The sequence below is a fragment of the Pan troglodytes genome, chromosome 19 (genome assembly GCF_028858775.2).
Source record: "Pan troglodytes isolate AG18354 chromosome 19, NHGRI_mPanTro3-v2.0_pri, whole genome shotgun sequence".
Lineage (NCBI taxonomy): Eukaryota > Metazoa > Chordata > Mammalia > Primates > Hominidae > Pan > Pan troglodytes.
Window position 1 is genome coordinate 76088084 of NC_072417.2, and position 16583 is coordinate 76104666.

A 16583-nucleotide genomic window follows, 5' to 3' on the forward strand; every position below is an offset into this window, starting at 1 on the left:
TGTCGACCAGCTCTTAAAACCACGCTACTTCTTAGTCAACCTGGCAGTGACAGAAGCAGCGCCACGACTTTACCTCAGGTTTGCAAGCTGTGGTTGGTGAATTTTCAGCCATTATTCTAAATAACAGTCTCGGTCTCCCCACAAACCCCACTGTTGTTTTGTTTTTCTTTCTCATTCTGATTCTCCCCACAGCCAACCGTGGCCTTTTGAAGTCGTCTACAAACTACCACTGAGAATCCGGGAAAGAATAACTGACACTTGTAGGCTTCGAGGACTCTCAGAGTGATATGTGCCTGAGGTGACCAAAGTGGGGGAGATCTAGGAGAGCGTTCCGGTCATCAAAGCAGGAGGACAGGCCCTGAAATGGGCGCACGTGACAGCAGAAGCCACCTCGAGAGTGACATCACCCCTGAGGGCGGAGCCCAACTATGTAGGGCCTGGTCAGTTACCGAGCTTCCTCCCTGCTGCCCCTCCAAATGCCACCCACAAGTCCGAGCCCCCCGGGGATACGAGAAATGCCAGGACATCCCAGAGCGCCGGAGCCAGGGCCCCGTCTCTCCGCGCGGAGGACGGCTGCGTCCCCACTCCCTCTTCCAGCCGTTCCCCACCCCCAAACTGTGGAAGGGGCGGGGGCGCGCGCGCTCCCCCACGCACGCGCCCCCACGCACGCGCGCTCCCTCCGCGCTCGCGCCCCTCCCCACCCCGGCCCGGAGGGGGCGGGGCTGCGGGCGGCCTCAGAGGGTGCGACGCCCCCAGCGCGGCGGCGGCGCTAGCGAGCGGCCGGCCGGGCGCGGGTTGCTGGGCGCGCTGCTCCGGCGGGGCCCGCTGGCACAGCCGCCTCGCGCGAGCCGCCCGCCCGGCGGGGGAAGCTGCGAGCGCTCCGAGCGCCCGGCCTAGGGCCGCTGGCGCTGCCCTCCCGCCGCCACCGCCCTCCGCGCCTCCTTCGGGCGGCCCCGCCCCCATTCCCATCCCCCTCGCGCTCACCTCCCGGCTGTGCCGCGCGCTAGGCGGAGCGAGGCGCCCGCCGCCGCCGCCGAGCCGAGCCGAGGGGCGAGAACTGGCCCCCGAGCCGCCGCTGACAGGAGCACCGCCGCGGGCTGCGCTCGCCGGCTGCGAGGCCCCGCCGCGCCGTTCCGGGGTGCAGACTCGCCGCGGGGCGTTGGAGGACTGCGAGGTGCTCCGGGAATCGCGGGCGGCGCCGGCGGGCGGCGCGGTCCTCACAGGAGACCCCGGGGACTGGGGCTTGACCCGGAGGTGCAGAGAGCCCCTCAGAGCGGCAGGTAAGGGGCCCGGGGAGCAGGGCGAGGAAAGGTCGCTTCAGTGACAGGGTCGTTCGCCTCCACAGCCTCGGCTCCGGGGAGAGGGGCGGGGGCGAGCGGGGAGACGGCGAAATGGGCAGCGAAGTGCCTCGGTGTCCAAGGCGTGGGGAAGGCTGGCTCCGAATATGACACCAAGGCGGGCTTCAGAGGCGTGTGGGGTCGCCACTTGGCTGTCACCGAAGATGTCATGGAATTTGGTACCTAGAGCGTCTCTGGATGACGGGGACCAAGGATAAGATGCGAGGCGGATTGCTAAACGTGGCAGGGAATTGGTGCAGAACGAGTTGCAAAATGTGCCCCCAGAATGCAGCATAAAAGTAGTTGTGAAATGTGCCAGGTAAGGCACAGGATGGGCTGGCCTGTGTGGCGTTGAAATTCATGGTCGAAGTGTTATTAGCGATATTAATAATTCCTCTGGGAAAGGAGGTGTAGCATAATAAAAGATTAATAAGGCTCATTGCTAGATATTTTGCCATAGGAAATCGGGAGGAGCTATGATAAGCTATTTTTTTTGAGGTAGAGAAAGTAACCACGTGAAAGAAAAAAAGCAAATTGTGTCTGGCTGTGAGATTGGAAAGAAAAAATAGGGCTAAAATAATTCCAGGTTTTGCCATCAGCGTATAGAGCACTGGTACAATTGTATCCAGTCTTCATTTCCAGGTGTGGAATGTTTAGAATGGTCTTCACAAAACATAAACAATGATAATTAACATTAGGAAGAAGATTTGGTGTTTCGGGTGTCTTTCACTCTCTTCTCTGCTCCTCTCCAGGAAAAGAAACAAACAAAACCCCAAACGTCTTGACCATAATTATGAGTTAAAGATCATTAGGCAAAGGGAAGTATTTTTCGTATGTGCCCTTTTCCTGATTTTTACACAGGTGAAAATATCTGTAATGAGGAAAACAAAACAGTGTGGTGAACAAAAGGGATAGATTTTCAGGCATTTTGAGGGGTTGGAGCCAGTATCTATCACAGTGGTTAATTACAGAGAACGGCAGTACTAAAATATTCTTGTATGTTCTTGGTGATGGGATGGTGAAATAAAAAAAAAAAGAATACAGTAAATTGGCATAAAAAGCAACAACATGGATACTGTGAGTGGAGTGCTTCTTGCAGCATTTCCCAGGTAGATCCTCTTAGGGATGTGAGCACGAAATAAAACGTTAAACATTCTCTTTCTCCCTCTCTCTTGCTCCCCTCTGTATCTAGATATTTATTTGTGTCTCTATATAGATATATGTGCATGTATATTATACATACATAAGAAATTACCCACATGCTGCAAAACATTGTGACTTCCATTTAAGAACATCTGTTTTGAGAGGATTGTCAGAACATAGCTGGAATTTCAGAAGTAACAAAAGACAACTCCATGATCTATTTAATGTAACTTATATGTATGCATACAATGAGTGTGAATATACTATATAACGAAAGCAGAAATATGGAAATGTGTTCGTTAGAATGTACTTAATTATTGATGAGATTTTAATGTTTTATGTTATAATTCTTGTAAAGAAATTAAATTACATGTGTGAATGCTGTTCTCATTATAGTAATTTGCCAGATAATCTGAAAATTCATACTGATTGGCTTTCCCTTAGATCCAAATTCAGCCATTGAGGGATCATTTGCTTCAAAGACAAAAATAGATTTTCCTTGGTGATTGATTTTGGGTTTTAGTCTTTTCTGTAGATATGTCCCTTACCTTGAGAAGCTGTTGGGGCTGAAGAACAGAGGAAAGGGCCAGAGGAGAATAAAGAGAATTCTGTTGGGTCTTCCTGTTTTGTTCTGACTGTAAGCCATATGTACTGCCACCCCCTACTGTCTGTAGGAAGAGGTGTTACAGAGCCCGATTCGTTTCTTGTTATCACTGCCCCCTTGTGTAAGGGAAGAAATTGATAGTTGCGCTCGGGGAACCAGTCCTCTCAGATTGTTCTTGATAGAGTATTATGTAGATCTGTGAATCACCTATTTTCTTCAGAGTTGAAGGGCTTTAAACTTACTGTTAATCAGGCCTCAGATTTGGTGTCTATTTTAAATATAGGTAGCATTTGATGTTAGGAATTCAGATTGCTTAAGAATGTTTTTGGTACTTTCAGGAAGAGGGTGCAATACAATTACTACTACGTTCTTCCCTTATTGTATGCAGGGGATTGGTTCCAGGACCCCCACATATGCCAAAATCCTTGCATGCTCAAATCCCGCAGTTGGTGTATGGAACCATGTATAGGGAAAAGTCGGCCCTCAGTATACTCGGTTTTTGCATCCCATGAATACTGTATTGCTTGAAAAAAATCTGCATAGGAGTAGACCAGCACAGTTTAAGCCCATGTTGTTCAAGGGCCAGCTGTACTAGTAGTAACAGCTCACATTTATGTAGCACCTATTCTTTGCCAGTCCCGTTGTACATTGTTTTAATCAGTTCCAACACCCTATGAGGTATGTGTTGTTATTTCTGTTTTACAGATGAGAATCTGAAACACAGAGAGGTTAAATAACTTGCCCAATATTATCTAGCTGAGAAGTAGAAGAGCTAAGTTTCCATTTAGGAATGCTAGCTCCAGAACCTGTGCTCCTCATTAATATGCTATATTGCCCTCTCACTCAAGGTAGTATTGGCAAGGCATAATTAAAATGCATGTGCCCATCATAAAGCAAGTACTATAGATGTGGATAAACCTGGACAACTCACATAGATGTTAAGTCTGCATATATACAAAAGATACAGGTATTTGCAGTGTGAACATTTCTCTTTAGGAATTTGTTTTTTAACTTATTTCTGGGATTATGCGTAGAGGAGTATTAGTACTTTTTATGTGGTTAAGGAAATATTTGTGATGGTGGTTGGTTTGAAGGGAACTTCAGAGGTAAAAAGTTAATTTCAAGTAGCTTAATATAGTGTGTGTGTGTATATAAATACGCATTCATTCATACACACACACACACACACACACACAGCCTTTTTAAGAGCACCAATAAACCTTTACTGCTTATTTTCTGTAGGGAAATTAAGGATAAATTACAATATTTTTCTTCCTACTCATATTTTTATGATCTTTTTCATTTATATTAAAAACTACCATAATTAGCACAAATGGATTAGATGCCTATGTACATTTTACCTCTAATGTCAACAAATGTTTGTTCAGATTTTTCTCACACTTAAACATTGTTTTATAAGATATTGGCCACGTATGACAAAGTATTTATAAAAATGTGTAAAATATAAAGACTTCACAATGCAGCCAACACTTACATGCCTTTTACCCAGTTTAAGAAATGGAACATCATCTTTCACAATTATAATAGTTATTTTCTTCTCTTAGCCAAATTGCTTCTGCCATTCTTTTTCAACAGAAACCTTTCCTTATTGTGCTGCGAATTGCATATCTCATGTAACCAAACACTTCCCTTTTTATATACATTTGTTGATATGGGAATTCAATATAATCTACTGCTTATGGCTAAAACTTATTCAGCATATATGCTTACGTAATTTAATATATTTAATAAATTGTCATACACTCAGACTATGCTTTGTATTTGTATTGGTTACTGGTTGGTAGTTCATTTTAGCATACTTCACTTGTAAAACTTAATTTGGTTTGCAAATTAGGATTTTACTAACATTGTTAAACATTAATAGATTATTTCCCTCTTCCATCATGAATTCTTGACTGTCCCACGCTAGCTCTGTTTTTTCTTCTTTTCCCCATAACTGCCTTTGCTCTTTATTTCTTAAATGACTCTGTATGAATTATTTTGAATGGAGAGGGAAGGAGACCCTAGAAAGGAGTATACTAATCCATTCGTTTCAAAGGGGACTATTAGGGTAGTTGGTACTGATTGAATATATGGTAGAACACGTGTGCATAAAAGAAATGCATGAAAATCCTCTCCTTGTCATATTTCTTCCTTTTACAGTAGAATTAAAATGAGATCTGAGACACTCTGATCGGGCACACTAGTTGAGTATTGTTGGATTGAACTTACCCAGAATCACCAATGTTAGCTGGGATATTTTTGCTGACAGTACAATATGCAGATTTTAATTCAGGGAGCTAGAACAAGCTGTTGCAGAGGGCTGTTTACTCTTCTAGTACTAGTCTAATCAAGGCACCAAATATTATAAAATAGTTTGGAAGCTAGTTCAATTATTTGGACTTTTTTTTTCTTTCTGAATGACTTGAGACTCAGCATTGTTATATTTGCTTAATGTGCCTGTAGTCATCAAATGCTGTGATTATTTTGAGGGAAAGGCACTCTGTAAATATACTATACAAATAAATAGTTTAGACTTCGTTGTAATACCGTGAGAATACCGCTTGGTTTCTTTGAATAGCGTCTTTTGGAGTAACTTGCATTAGATGAAGACTGTTTAAAATGAAAAAAAAAAATGAGTTAAGGAGATGTGTGTATGGTGATGCCGAGTGTATATCCCTGATGAGTTTCTTGAAAAGGCCACGGAGAGAAATAGGTTAAAGAAGAGCTTAAAGACTAGAGCTATGTTTTCCCACTCAGCAGTCTCCTGCTGCCCTTCGCTTTCCCTTTCTTTTCTCTTTTCAAGACAGGATCTCACTATGTCTCCCAGGGTAGAGTGCAGTGGTGTGATCTTAGCTTATTGCAGCCTACGTCTCCTGGGCTCAGGCGATCCTCTCACCTCACCCTGCTGAGTAGCTGAGACTATAGGCACATGCCACCATATCCAGCTAATTTTTGTACTTTTTGTAGAGACAGTGTTTCACTCTGTTGTCCAGGCTCATCTCAAACTCCTGGACTCAAGTGATCCACCTGCTTTGGCCCTCCAAAGTGCTGGGATTACAGGTGTGAGCCAACTGTGCCCAGCCAGTTTTCTTTCTTTTAGAGCAGGGGTCTCTAACCCCTGGACCATCATGGCCTGTTTGGAACCAGGGTGCACAGCAGGAGGTGAGTGGCTGGCCAGCCAGCATTACTGTGTGAGCACCTCCTCCTGTCAGATCAGCAGCTGCATTAGATTCTCATAGGAGCTTGAACCCTATTGTGAACTGCTCATGAGAGGGATCCGGGTTGTCCGTCCTTATGAGAATCTAATGCCTGATGATCTGAGGTGGAACAGTTTCATCCCCAAACCATCTCTGCCCCCCCACCCTCTGGAAAAATTGTCTGGAAAAACTGGTCCCTGTTGCCAAAAAGGTTGGGGACCACTGTTTCAGAGGACATTTTACTTTGCGTATTTAAGATTCAAGGTAATATTAGATGGAGAACAGGAACTTTGGGTCTGAGTTTTAGAAGGCTAAAGCAGGTTACGCAATTAGTGAAAAAACTTTCTGGGACCTTTTTTTTTCTAGAAGGGTCAAAGTAACTATAATACCATAATTTTTTCTGGAAACAAATTTATTAGGTCAGTTTATTTTAAAAAATCTTTATAAATCATGTGAAAGCTGTGTTTGTGGATATGTCATATAAGTTGTTTTTTTGTTGTGGGCCACACATGACGTATCTTGTTATGTTCAGTCTCTTGTTTGCTCTTGAATAGTTGAAAGTAAGCATTACTAAATTTAAGAGTCAAAATAATTGTGTTAGTGTTCTATTATGCCTTTTCTTCCCCGTAATACCAATTTGTCTTTATTCACTACGTGGTTTATAGTGCATCTTAAACTCCTTTCTTTGTTTATCAGAACTTAAGAGAGTCTCATGTCACTCATTTAAACTGAGTAGTTGCATTATAGAAATGATCTTGTTGGTGTGTTTTTTTAAAAATCCAATTGCTGAGGAAACACCTTTAGTGTTTTTGTCAACTTTGCCTACCTTTCTTCCATTGCGTTGCTTCCAGAGTGATCTTTCTAGATAGTCATTTGATCATGTCACTTTTTTCTTCAGAATCTTTCACTGGCTCCTCATCACTGAATGGATAAAGTGGAAACTCCTTAGCAAACCATTTAAGGTCCTTAATGATCTGGTCCCTGCCTCCTCTTTAGACTCATTGCCTGCCACTTCTGTCTTCAAAGTGCTTTAGCGGTAGTAAACTGTGTGTGGTTCCTTCAGTATGTAGTATTCTCTTACCTTTTCATGCCTTTCTTTATGAAGTTCTTTTTTTCATGGACTACTCCTGCCCTCTCCTTTGTTCTCTGGGCAAACTGCTTCACAGCCATCATGCCTTAGCCCAATGTCTTCCGAGTGAAGAAGGTTTTGCTTACTCCTCCAGGTGGGCTTGGGCATGATGTTCTCTATCTATTCTCCCCTTGCACTTGGTGTATATAGTAGTTGCCACATTTTTTTTTTTTTTTTTAGACGGCTTCTCACTCTGTTGCCTAGGCTGGAGTGTAATGGCGGCCATCTTGACTCACTGCAACTTCTGTCTCCTGGGTTCAAGTGATTCTCCTGCCTCAGCCTCCTGAGTAGCTGGGATCACAGGCATGTGCCACCATGCCCAGCTAATTTTGTTATATTTTTAGCAGAGATGGGGTTTTGCCATGTTGGCCAGCCTGGTCTTGAACTTCTGACCTCAAATGATCGTCCCGTCTCGGCCTCCCAGAGTGCTGGGATTACGGGCATGAGCCACCATACCCGGCCGTAACATATTTTAAATATTTAATATGACTGGTTCATCACTAATGTGTGAGCTTTTAAGCAGGCACTGTGACTTTTCATCTTTTCGGCATCAGTATAGTTAGTACATAGTAGGTGCTCATTATCTACTTATTGAGTGAGGATTGTTGACCGTTATCTCAGTTATGCCTTTGAAACCTCATCTCTTATTGTGGAATTAGAGGAAACTTTAGGCACCAGGAGGTAGGTTTAGAGAAATATACACACCATCTAAAATATTACTCAGAGTAAGTCCTGGACTGTAACTAAAACTAACCCTAAAGATAAACCAGATTTTGTTCTTGTTTATGTTTGCTGGTGGCAAGAGGAAGATGAGAAGATTCTCTGAACTTTAGCCAGATGATTTTCTTTGTACAGTGCAAGAGTTGCCAAACTATAGCCCATAGACCAAATCCAGCCCATTGTCTGTTTTTGTATGACCTGCAAACTAAGAATGGTTTTTACAATTTTAAGCAGTTGAAAAGATATCAAAGGAGGAATGATACTTCATGACATATGAAAATTAAAGGAGATTCAAATTTCATTGTCCATAAAGAAAGTTCTATTGGAACTTAGCCATATTCACTTATTTACATATTGGGTATTGGGTGCAGCAGCAGAGTTGACTGCTAGTTGCTGTCGAGACCATACGACCTGCAAAGCCTAAATATTTACTAGCTAGCTCTTTAGAGAATAAGTTTGTCAGTCCTTGGTCTGTTACATAGCCTGTGCCCATTAAGTGTTCATTGAATATCATGAGTTGGAGATATACCAGCTACTTTTTTGAAGGGCTTCGCAGGGCATAATTCCTTCTATTTACTGAGACGATTGGCCACTTTGCTTTTGTAATGATTTATCTCACAGGCCCCTGTTGTACCTCTCTGATGACACCCTTATTATATCTAACACTGAATAAGACTCTCACAAAGTGTGTTTCAAGATTCTATTCCTTTTTTTTTTCTTTAAAAGGTGGAGAGGAGTTTGGAGAACAGCATGTAGTAGAATGTTTTTCTTCGCTCACATCTCAGTTTCTCATATACATTTTTTGCAATAAAAGATCATTGTTATATTTTTAAAAACCTTGATTTTGTATATTAGTTTGTCAGGTAGACACCTTGTGTGTAAAGTTTAAAAGTTGAGTTGGATTAGTTATGTTGGAAAAACTGGGGTATTTTCATGGAGTGTATTAACATATTCATTCATTTAAATATTTATTGACTACTATGTATAAGTTGTTAATTTTACTACTATTGTCTTTGACTTGGGGATGGAAATTTCATATTCTTCCTTAAAAGCTAAAATTGTAATTCAGAATCCTGTGTCTTACATATTTTTTCTACCCCTGGGAAAAATATAGTTCAAAAAAATATGTAGCATACTATTAATATTTGCCACTTCCCTGAAGTTCAGTAAGCCAATGATGATAGATTTTACTGTTTTCTTTATGTGGCAAAGTGTTATGAAAAGGCAGTGATTGATATATTCCTTTTCGTAGATATCAGCCAATGTTACAGACATAAAATTCATAAAGAAAAGTACGTAAGCAATAATAGTGGAAAACTTTTGTCATTCCAAATGGATGATCTTTGGACCAGGTAGCCATTTTTATTTCCTTGTCTGTAATACCATGCTAGCATTATCATATGATGACGTAGCTGATTATAAAGATTGACAACATTAAGAAATATGGCCCCAGTTTTTTACTGCCATGGAAATCCCCTGGTTAATCCAGCCTTATAAGTAGATTATAGTTATTGAACTTGGAAACGAGAGTGGGTATATAGAGATTGTGATTTAGTCATTTTATGCTTGGAGAATGTGCTTCAAATCTCAGATCTCAGGCAATTCTGTCTGCCTAAATGAAGGTAGTCACTTCTTAGCCCTTTATTCCTAATCTTTCATTGGGTGGAGGAATCCCACAATTTCTAGTTCTGGTTGCTGAAATTTGGTAAGGCACAGCTAGTTAGGTTATAGGTTATAGAAACTTGATACATATTTGTTGTACTCTGTAATTCTATTTCTGTTCAAATTCCATGGAATCCTCTGGGGCACCCTGGGATTGCGAATTAGTGTGAATGAATGTAAATAGCTTTAGTGGGCCTATGGAATGAAGACTTATTAAACCACATAAATAACCATCCAACCACGTACACCCATATTCTGCTTCAGGATCAGAGAATCAGCTTTTCCATTTTCGGGCTTTTTTTTTTAATTTTTTTTTTTTTTTTTAATGTAGAGACAGACTTTGTTTGAAAGCTGTTATTCAGACATTCCTATATTATAAGATGACAGTACTGTTGCTCAGTTGTAAGTTTAGAAATTCCAATGATGAGACCAGTATATATTGGAAAGAATATGACTTTATGAGTTTTGAATCATGAAAATGGGTTTGAATTACTGCTCTGTCACTAATTGTATGAGGGGCCAAAAATCTATCTCACAGGGTTTTTATGATGATGAAATGAAAAAAATCTTGGTGAAAATCCTTAGGACAATGTCTAGTACTTAATAAATGGTAATTTTTATTAGCCTTTGGAAAGTATCCTAAATTTTTCTTTTTTGATATATGCCAGCTCCTCCCAATTTTTTACTGGCATTGTCACTCCAGCTTTTCTTTGTTATCTTGTCTTGATTTCCTTTTCAGCCTTGCAAGGCATTTTAGAAACCCATGGTAGTTTGGATACTGATTTATTTTATTCATATCCTTAAATTTTCTTTTGTGAAGTATTTGATAAAAGCTGAGAGAAAGAGTTTTTGAATAACTGTAAACCGAAAAACTCAGATACTGCTGGGCCTACTCTTTTTATGCATTTTTTTGGACTATTTCTTTTGAACACTACTAACTTGACAAAAATTAATTTTAATCCTTTCTATAAAATCTCAAATCATAGTGTTTCTTGAGATGCGCCCCTTGACAACTTTTCTTCAGTTTGATTATGTAAACAGTTTTAACTTCTACAAATCTTTTTTTGTGAATAATAACTTGAACTTTGCTCCTTACACCCCTACCCCCAGCCAGTGCCTCAGGTTGACAGCTTTTTGTAATCTTTCTTTTTTGAAACATTGTATGTGACAGTCAGTCAAGGTGGACTGCTTGGAGGGTTTGTCTGATTTTTTTTTTTTGATATCTACCTACTTAATAAAAAAGGGACTTATCTATTTACAGTGTAAAATAATATATTGGAAAATTTTGCCCCTTTTTCTGTGCTATAATCAGTTAACTATTTAGAATCTTGTAAAAAATAAAGTAGAGGTTCCTCTTCAAAGAAACTTTCCTCCCCATCTAATTAGGAGTAAATAGTAACTTCTCTTAGAAGCAAAATTTATTCAAAGATCTGTGCTAACATTCTTAAATATCTACTACCTGTAATAAAAAAGTCAATGTACTTTATATTCTTAGCTCTCACAATTTAGCCTAAATACTTGCCCTGGCATGTTTATACTGGTCCAAGAAAGCATTAGGTCATAGCTTGTTCCTCTTCCTTATTTGGAAGTATTTTTACCTTTCTTAGCATTCCACAAGTTACTTCCTCCTTCCTTTGTTCTCCTCTGCCTTTGCCTCTTTTAAAAAGTTCCAAGTCGCTAGCCAGTCGTGACAAATACAGAATGTGAGGTCCCGTTCCAGCCGATGGAAACCAGACACAGCAGTAAGGTGGACGCGTCAGGTTATAAATGACCCTGTCTCCTTTGTTCCATGTACTCTTGTGGCAAAACTGTTGGCGAGTGTACCCTTTCTGCAGAAAGTAAAAATGGCCTTGCTGAGAGAATTAAATTTATGTTCAAGTGCTATTTCTTTGCAGCCCCAGGGAACAAGCATTCTGTTTCTAAATAAACATTTTTTACATATAACAATCCCATTTTTCCCTAAGCTTCAGTTATTTCTGTAGCACTTTGTCAATTTCTGCTTATCTGTGTATCTTTAGTATAATTATTGAATCTTTTTCTTTAAATGAACTTGACTCATTTTCTCTTAGTTTCATCTTTAGTTTTCCTGATCTTTGTAAACTGATAAGTTTGTGCTAGTTATAAACTAAAGAATAGTTCATCCTGAAGACATTTCACTTAATGCACTTGGGAAAGACTACTTATATGCAAATTTGGTTCCAGATTGGATTGTTTTGAATTTTAAAATAACTTCATATAATGAGTCTTCTCCTTGCTTTAGATAATTTAATTGTTTTTGTCTTTGGATATGTTAAATGTAGGCATTTATTGGTTGTCAACAAATGTGAATTGTCATTACTTATAATGGGCAGCTGGGGTATTTCTCCCCTATCCCCTAACATTCTACCTATTTTTTTTTAATTACAAAAGTAATATTCTCCCCATCCCCTAACATTCTACCTATTTTTTTAAATTACAAAAGTAATACATCTGCTTGCAACCACTAAAATAAACAAACTCTAGGAGTCAATAAAGAAAAAGTTAATATTTTCCTCTCCCCTCGGGTTTCTCCCTTCTCTAGTTATATTCCTTGGAGTAGCCAACGTTAACCAACACTTTGATAAGGAGTATTTTTTCAGTGTGTTTCTCTTTGCTCAAAAATATATAAGCATATACACATAAATATACAGGCTTCTTGTTTTTCTAATTAAATAGGGATCATATTATTTATTGCTTAGTAACATGTATTATTCATTTAACAATATATCATGGCTATCACTTCAGTTCAGTAAATGGAACTCTAATTAATTTTTAAAAGCTGAATAATATTTTATAGTACACTGTACCATAATTTATTATGTTATTTCCCAACTGATGGATGTTAAGATTGTTTCCTTTTTTTGCTATTATAAACATTAGCTCACTCTTATGACTAGAGAAGCAAACATTTGAAATAAAGTATTAGCAAAATAAATCTAGCCGCGTGTTTAAAAGGTAATACACTATGATCAAGTAGAGTTTATTGCAGGAAGACAAGGGCATTAAAATATTAAAATATTGTATAATATTAACACATTCTGAGATAAAAACTACATGATTATTTCTCTTTTTTTGGGGAGAGTTAGGGGCTTCGTATTGTATTTATACAAAATAGCATAGGGAGATGCCTGCCCATGTGGACAGCAGTCCAAGTTTTATACAGTTCTTTGGTCTTAAAAGTTGATAGACAAAAGTCTTTATTCTGGGGTCTTTAGAGGGGACTCTGTGGGTCCTGTGCCTTGGCCTTGACCTCGTTACTGGCCATTGGTTGCCGAAGCTTAGTATGTTGACAGTATGGACAGCTAGGAAAGAGACTGGGATGGATGGTGTGGGTGATATCCAGTTCAGGGCTGGTACCTTTTAAGAGTACCAATTTGATTACTTTGGGCTTGAGGAGCACCTTTTTGGCCTCTGTATAGGTGCTCATTGCCTTGGAAATGTTGGCCTGAATCTTTTCGAGGACTTTTTTATTGGGCTTGTTGGCAGAATTATGCATTCCTTAGAATCTGAATGCCTTGAAGCCATTTCTGTGCCATTTTCAGGACTGGTCTTCTGTGATATTGTTCTTGGATTTGGCCATATCTGTACTGCTGGCTGCAACTGTGGGAGTTGTGGAGACTGGAAAAAAGAGCCCCATGTTGATTTCAATAGATGCCAGCAAAGCATTTGATAAAATTTTGGAATAATTTCCCCAGAATGTATATGGCATAATTTCCTAATCCTTACTTGAATGAAGATGTCTTTTATCTTGATTAGTGAAAGGTATTTTGACCAGACATAGTATTCATGGATCATAATCCTTTTTTTGTCATGCAGCATGTACACGTTATACCACTGTCTTCAAGCCTTTTGTGCAGATGAAAAGTCTGATTCTCCTTTCTTTATAAGTGTCTTCTATACATGCAGTTTTACCATCCTTATATGCCCTGAGATTTTCAGGTTTAATCTCACGGTATACTTTATCCCTTTTATATCATGAGAAACCCAATGCTGCCAGTAATTCCTGTCTTTATAGTTCTGTGTTTCTGCCTTTCTGACCCCAGTTTTTTCTCTTTTTTTGGTCTTATTCTTTAAAGTAAAGATCTTTTACCTTATTTTGCAATAGCATGTTAACAGTTTTGGTCTGTTATATGGGCATGTCTTTCTGGCATGCCTTCATTGTCTGTAGGGATATTCTACTCCTATTCTCTCATTTCTTATACTAGCAACTTTGTATGAGATTAACCTTGATACTTTTCTGGGACTCATTTTTACTTGAAATAAATTTTAAAAATATTTTAGAATGTGGCTGGGTTTAGGAAAGCATTTTTTAAATTTACAGAGCTTTCTCTTCTCTTGCTTTTCTGTACTTTTAAAAAATGTGGCAAGGCAGTGCACGGTGGCTCACGCCTTTAGTAATCCTAGTATTGGGAGGCTGAGGTGGGAGGATTGCTTGAGGCCAGGAGTTTGGACCAGTCTGGGCAACAAAGTGAGACTTTGTATCCACAAAAAATTTTAAAAATTAGCTGGGTGTGGTGGCACATGCCTGTGGTCCCAGCTACATGGGAGGCCGAGGCAGGAGGATAGCTTGAGCCTGGGAGGGTCTAGGCTGCAGTGAGTCGTGTTAGCACCACTGCAACTCCAGCATGGGCAACAGAGTGAGACCCTGTCTCAAATAAATAAATGAATGAATGAGTGAATGGCAGCTTGCTTTCTGAGATTTCCTGGCCTTATTCTCCTCCACTAGTTTGGCTTGAACCTTCTCTTTCCTTCATCTCTCTTGTCTGACCCCAGTTTTCACCACTGTATGACTCTGAAACCTTTCCTCTGTGCCTTTTAGAGTTTATTGTCAGTCACCTGTAAAACACCGTTTCTTTTTAACCTCTTCTCTAAACAATACCTTGATTTCCTTACTGTACCTGAAACTGAGCTCTCTTCCTGAGGGCACTCCTTCCCCTGAAGAGTTCTTTAGTGGTGGCTCCTCCTATTGGGAACAGAGATGTTCTGTTTGTTTCTTATTGCTGCATCTAGACTTCTGGGCTCTCTCCCACTACTCCAGTCATGTAGTTGTTGGTGATTTCAGGATCCATACAGATGCTTTTCATATAGGTTATCTGTAATCTGAAAATCCAAAATCTGAAATTCTCTAAAATTAGAAACTTTTTGAGTGCTGACATGACAACTCAAAGGAAATGTTCATTGGAAGATTTCAGGTTTTCAGATTTGGGATGCTCTGTGGTACATATATTCCAAAATCTGAAATGCTCTAATATTAGAAACTTTTTGAGTGCTGACATGACAACTCAAAGGAAATGTTCATTGGAAGATTTCAGGTTTTCAGATTTGGGATGCTCTGTGGTACATATATTCCAAAATCTGAAAAAAATTTGAAATCTGAGACACTTCTGGCCCAAAGCATTTTGGGTAAAGAATACTTAACATGCAATACTCTGGCTTCCTGACTTCCTCTCCTCCATTGATTTATCTTAGCCATTCAACTCTGTGGCATATCCTGTGCAGATGCTTTTAAACTCTCAGGGCATCTGCATTAACTGGGGAGCTTTGAAAAACTATAGATGCCTAGGACTCACTCCCAGAGATTCTGATTTCTTTATCAGTTTCTGACATTTTACTCTCCACCTACCACCTCCTATTTTTCTGGCTTACTTCTAGTACCCAAGAGTCTTAATTCTTTCATCTCACTGGGACTTTCTCATTTGCCACCTTTTCTGTTACATCGTACCCTCATATCCTCATTTCCTTTTCCAACTAGCTGAGTTCCCAAAGCCTGTCATTACACTTGCTCTTCTGAGTCTACTTTCAACCCTCTTGACTTCTCTCCCTGAGTTGTTCTTGCTTGGCCAAACCTTGATGAAAACCAACTCCATCTGTTTTATACCTGTATACTTGTAGGTGAATATGGCTCGAGCAAACAGCTATGTTGACTTTCAATTCTTGGCTAGTACTTAATGACTTTAAGTTCATGGTTTAGTGCTGCCCAGCTGTCTTGTTAACTCTAGTTCTTTCACGTTCCCATTGCTTAGATGATTATATCTTTCCCTTGCATTCACATTGTCAGTATTTCCATTCCATCTTCTCTCTCAGCTGATGACCTTGCTTTCTGTTTCATTAAGAAAGTAGAAATAATCTTCCCACCACCTGCATCTTTACCAATCTTATTATGAAATAACTGTCTTTTTCTCTGTTGAAGGTCATTTCCTTCAGTTGTCCATTAGAACCTACCCCTCCTCACCTTCTCAAGGATATGTTCCTGTAATTCTTCCTCTTTTCTCCTTTTCTGCATTGCTGTCAACATAACTCTCAGACCACTAGACCTATTATTCCCCATTTGCAGCTTTCACATTATTCTCCTTCTTTCTTCCCAGAAAGTCTCTAGCTTTGTATCTCATGTCATCTGACTATATTACCTACAACCTCTTATTGTTGTTGACTGTATCTCCTGGTTCATTGTAGGGCATTCCCTACAATGATTTCTGATACTGACTACCTTGAATTAGGCCAGACTTCACAAGTTAAGGGCACAGTCCTCCATAAGACTACTCTTCAAACACTAGCTGCAAACTTGGGGGATTTCAGAGGCACCCTCATTTTTGAGCAACTAGCTAAAATTTAGGGATTCTTGCTACTCCCTCACGTTTGATAATTCATTAGAACAACTGATAGAACAGGAAAGCACTGTAGGTTTGATTATGGCTTAATTGTGTCATAAAGGATACAAATCAGCATCATCCAAAAAGAGACACATAAGGCCGGGAGACTCCTAAATGTGA

General features: G+C 40.0%; 1 protein-coding gene across 7 annotated transcripts in view; it reads left to right on the plus strand.

Moving 5' to 3' along the window:
• The first annotated feature begins 1141 nt into the window (after positions 1 to 1141).
• TANC2 (tetratricopeptide repeat, ankyrin repeat and coiled-coil containing 2) overlaps positions 1142 to 16583 on the plus strand; it is a 471963-nt gene continuing 456521 nt past the window's right edge. For all 7 annotated transcript variants that reach the window (XM_016932703.4, XM_016932704.4, XM_016932707.4 and 4 more), the window contains exon 1: positions 1142 to 1280. The gene's annotated coding sequence lies outside the window, so the exon portion shown is untranslated. The remainder of the gene's footprint in view (positions 1281 to 16583) is intronic.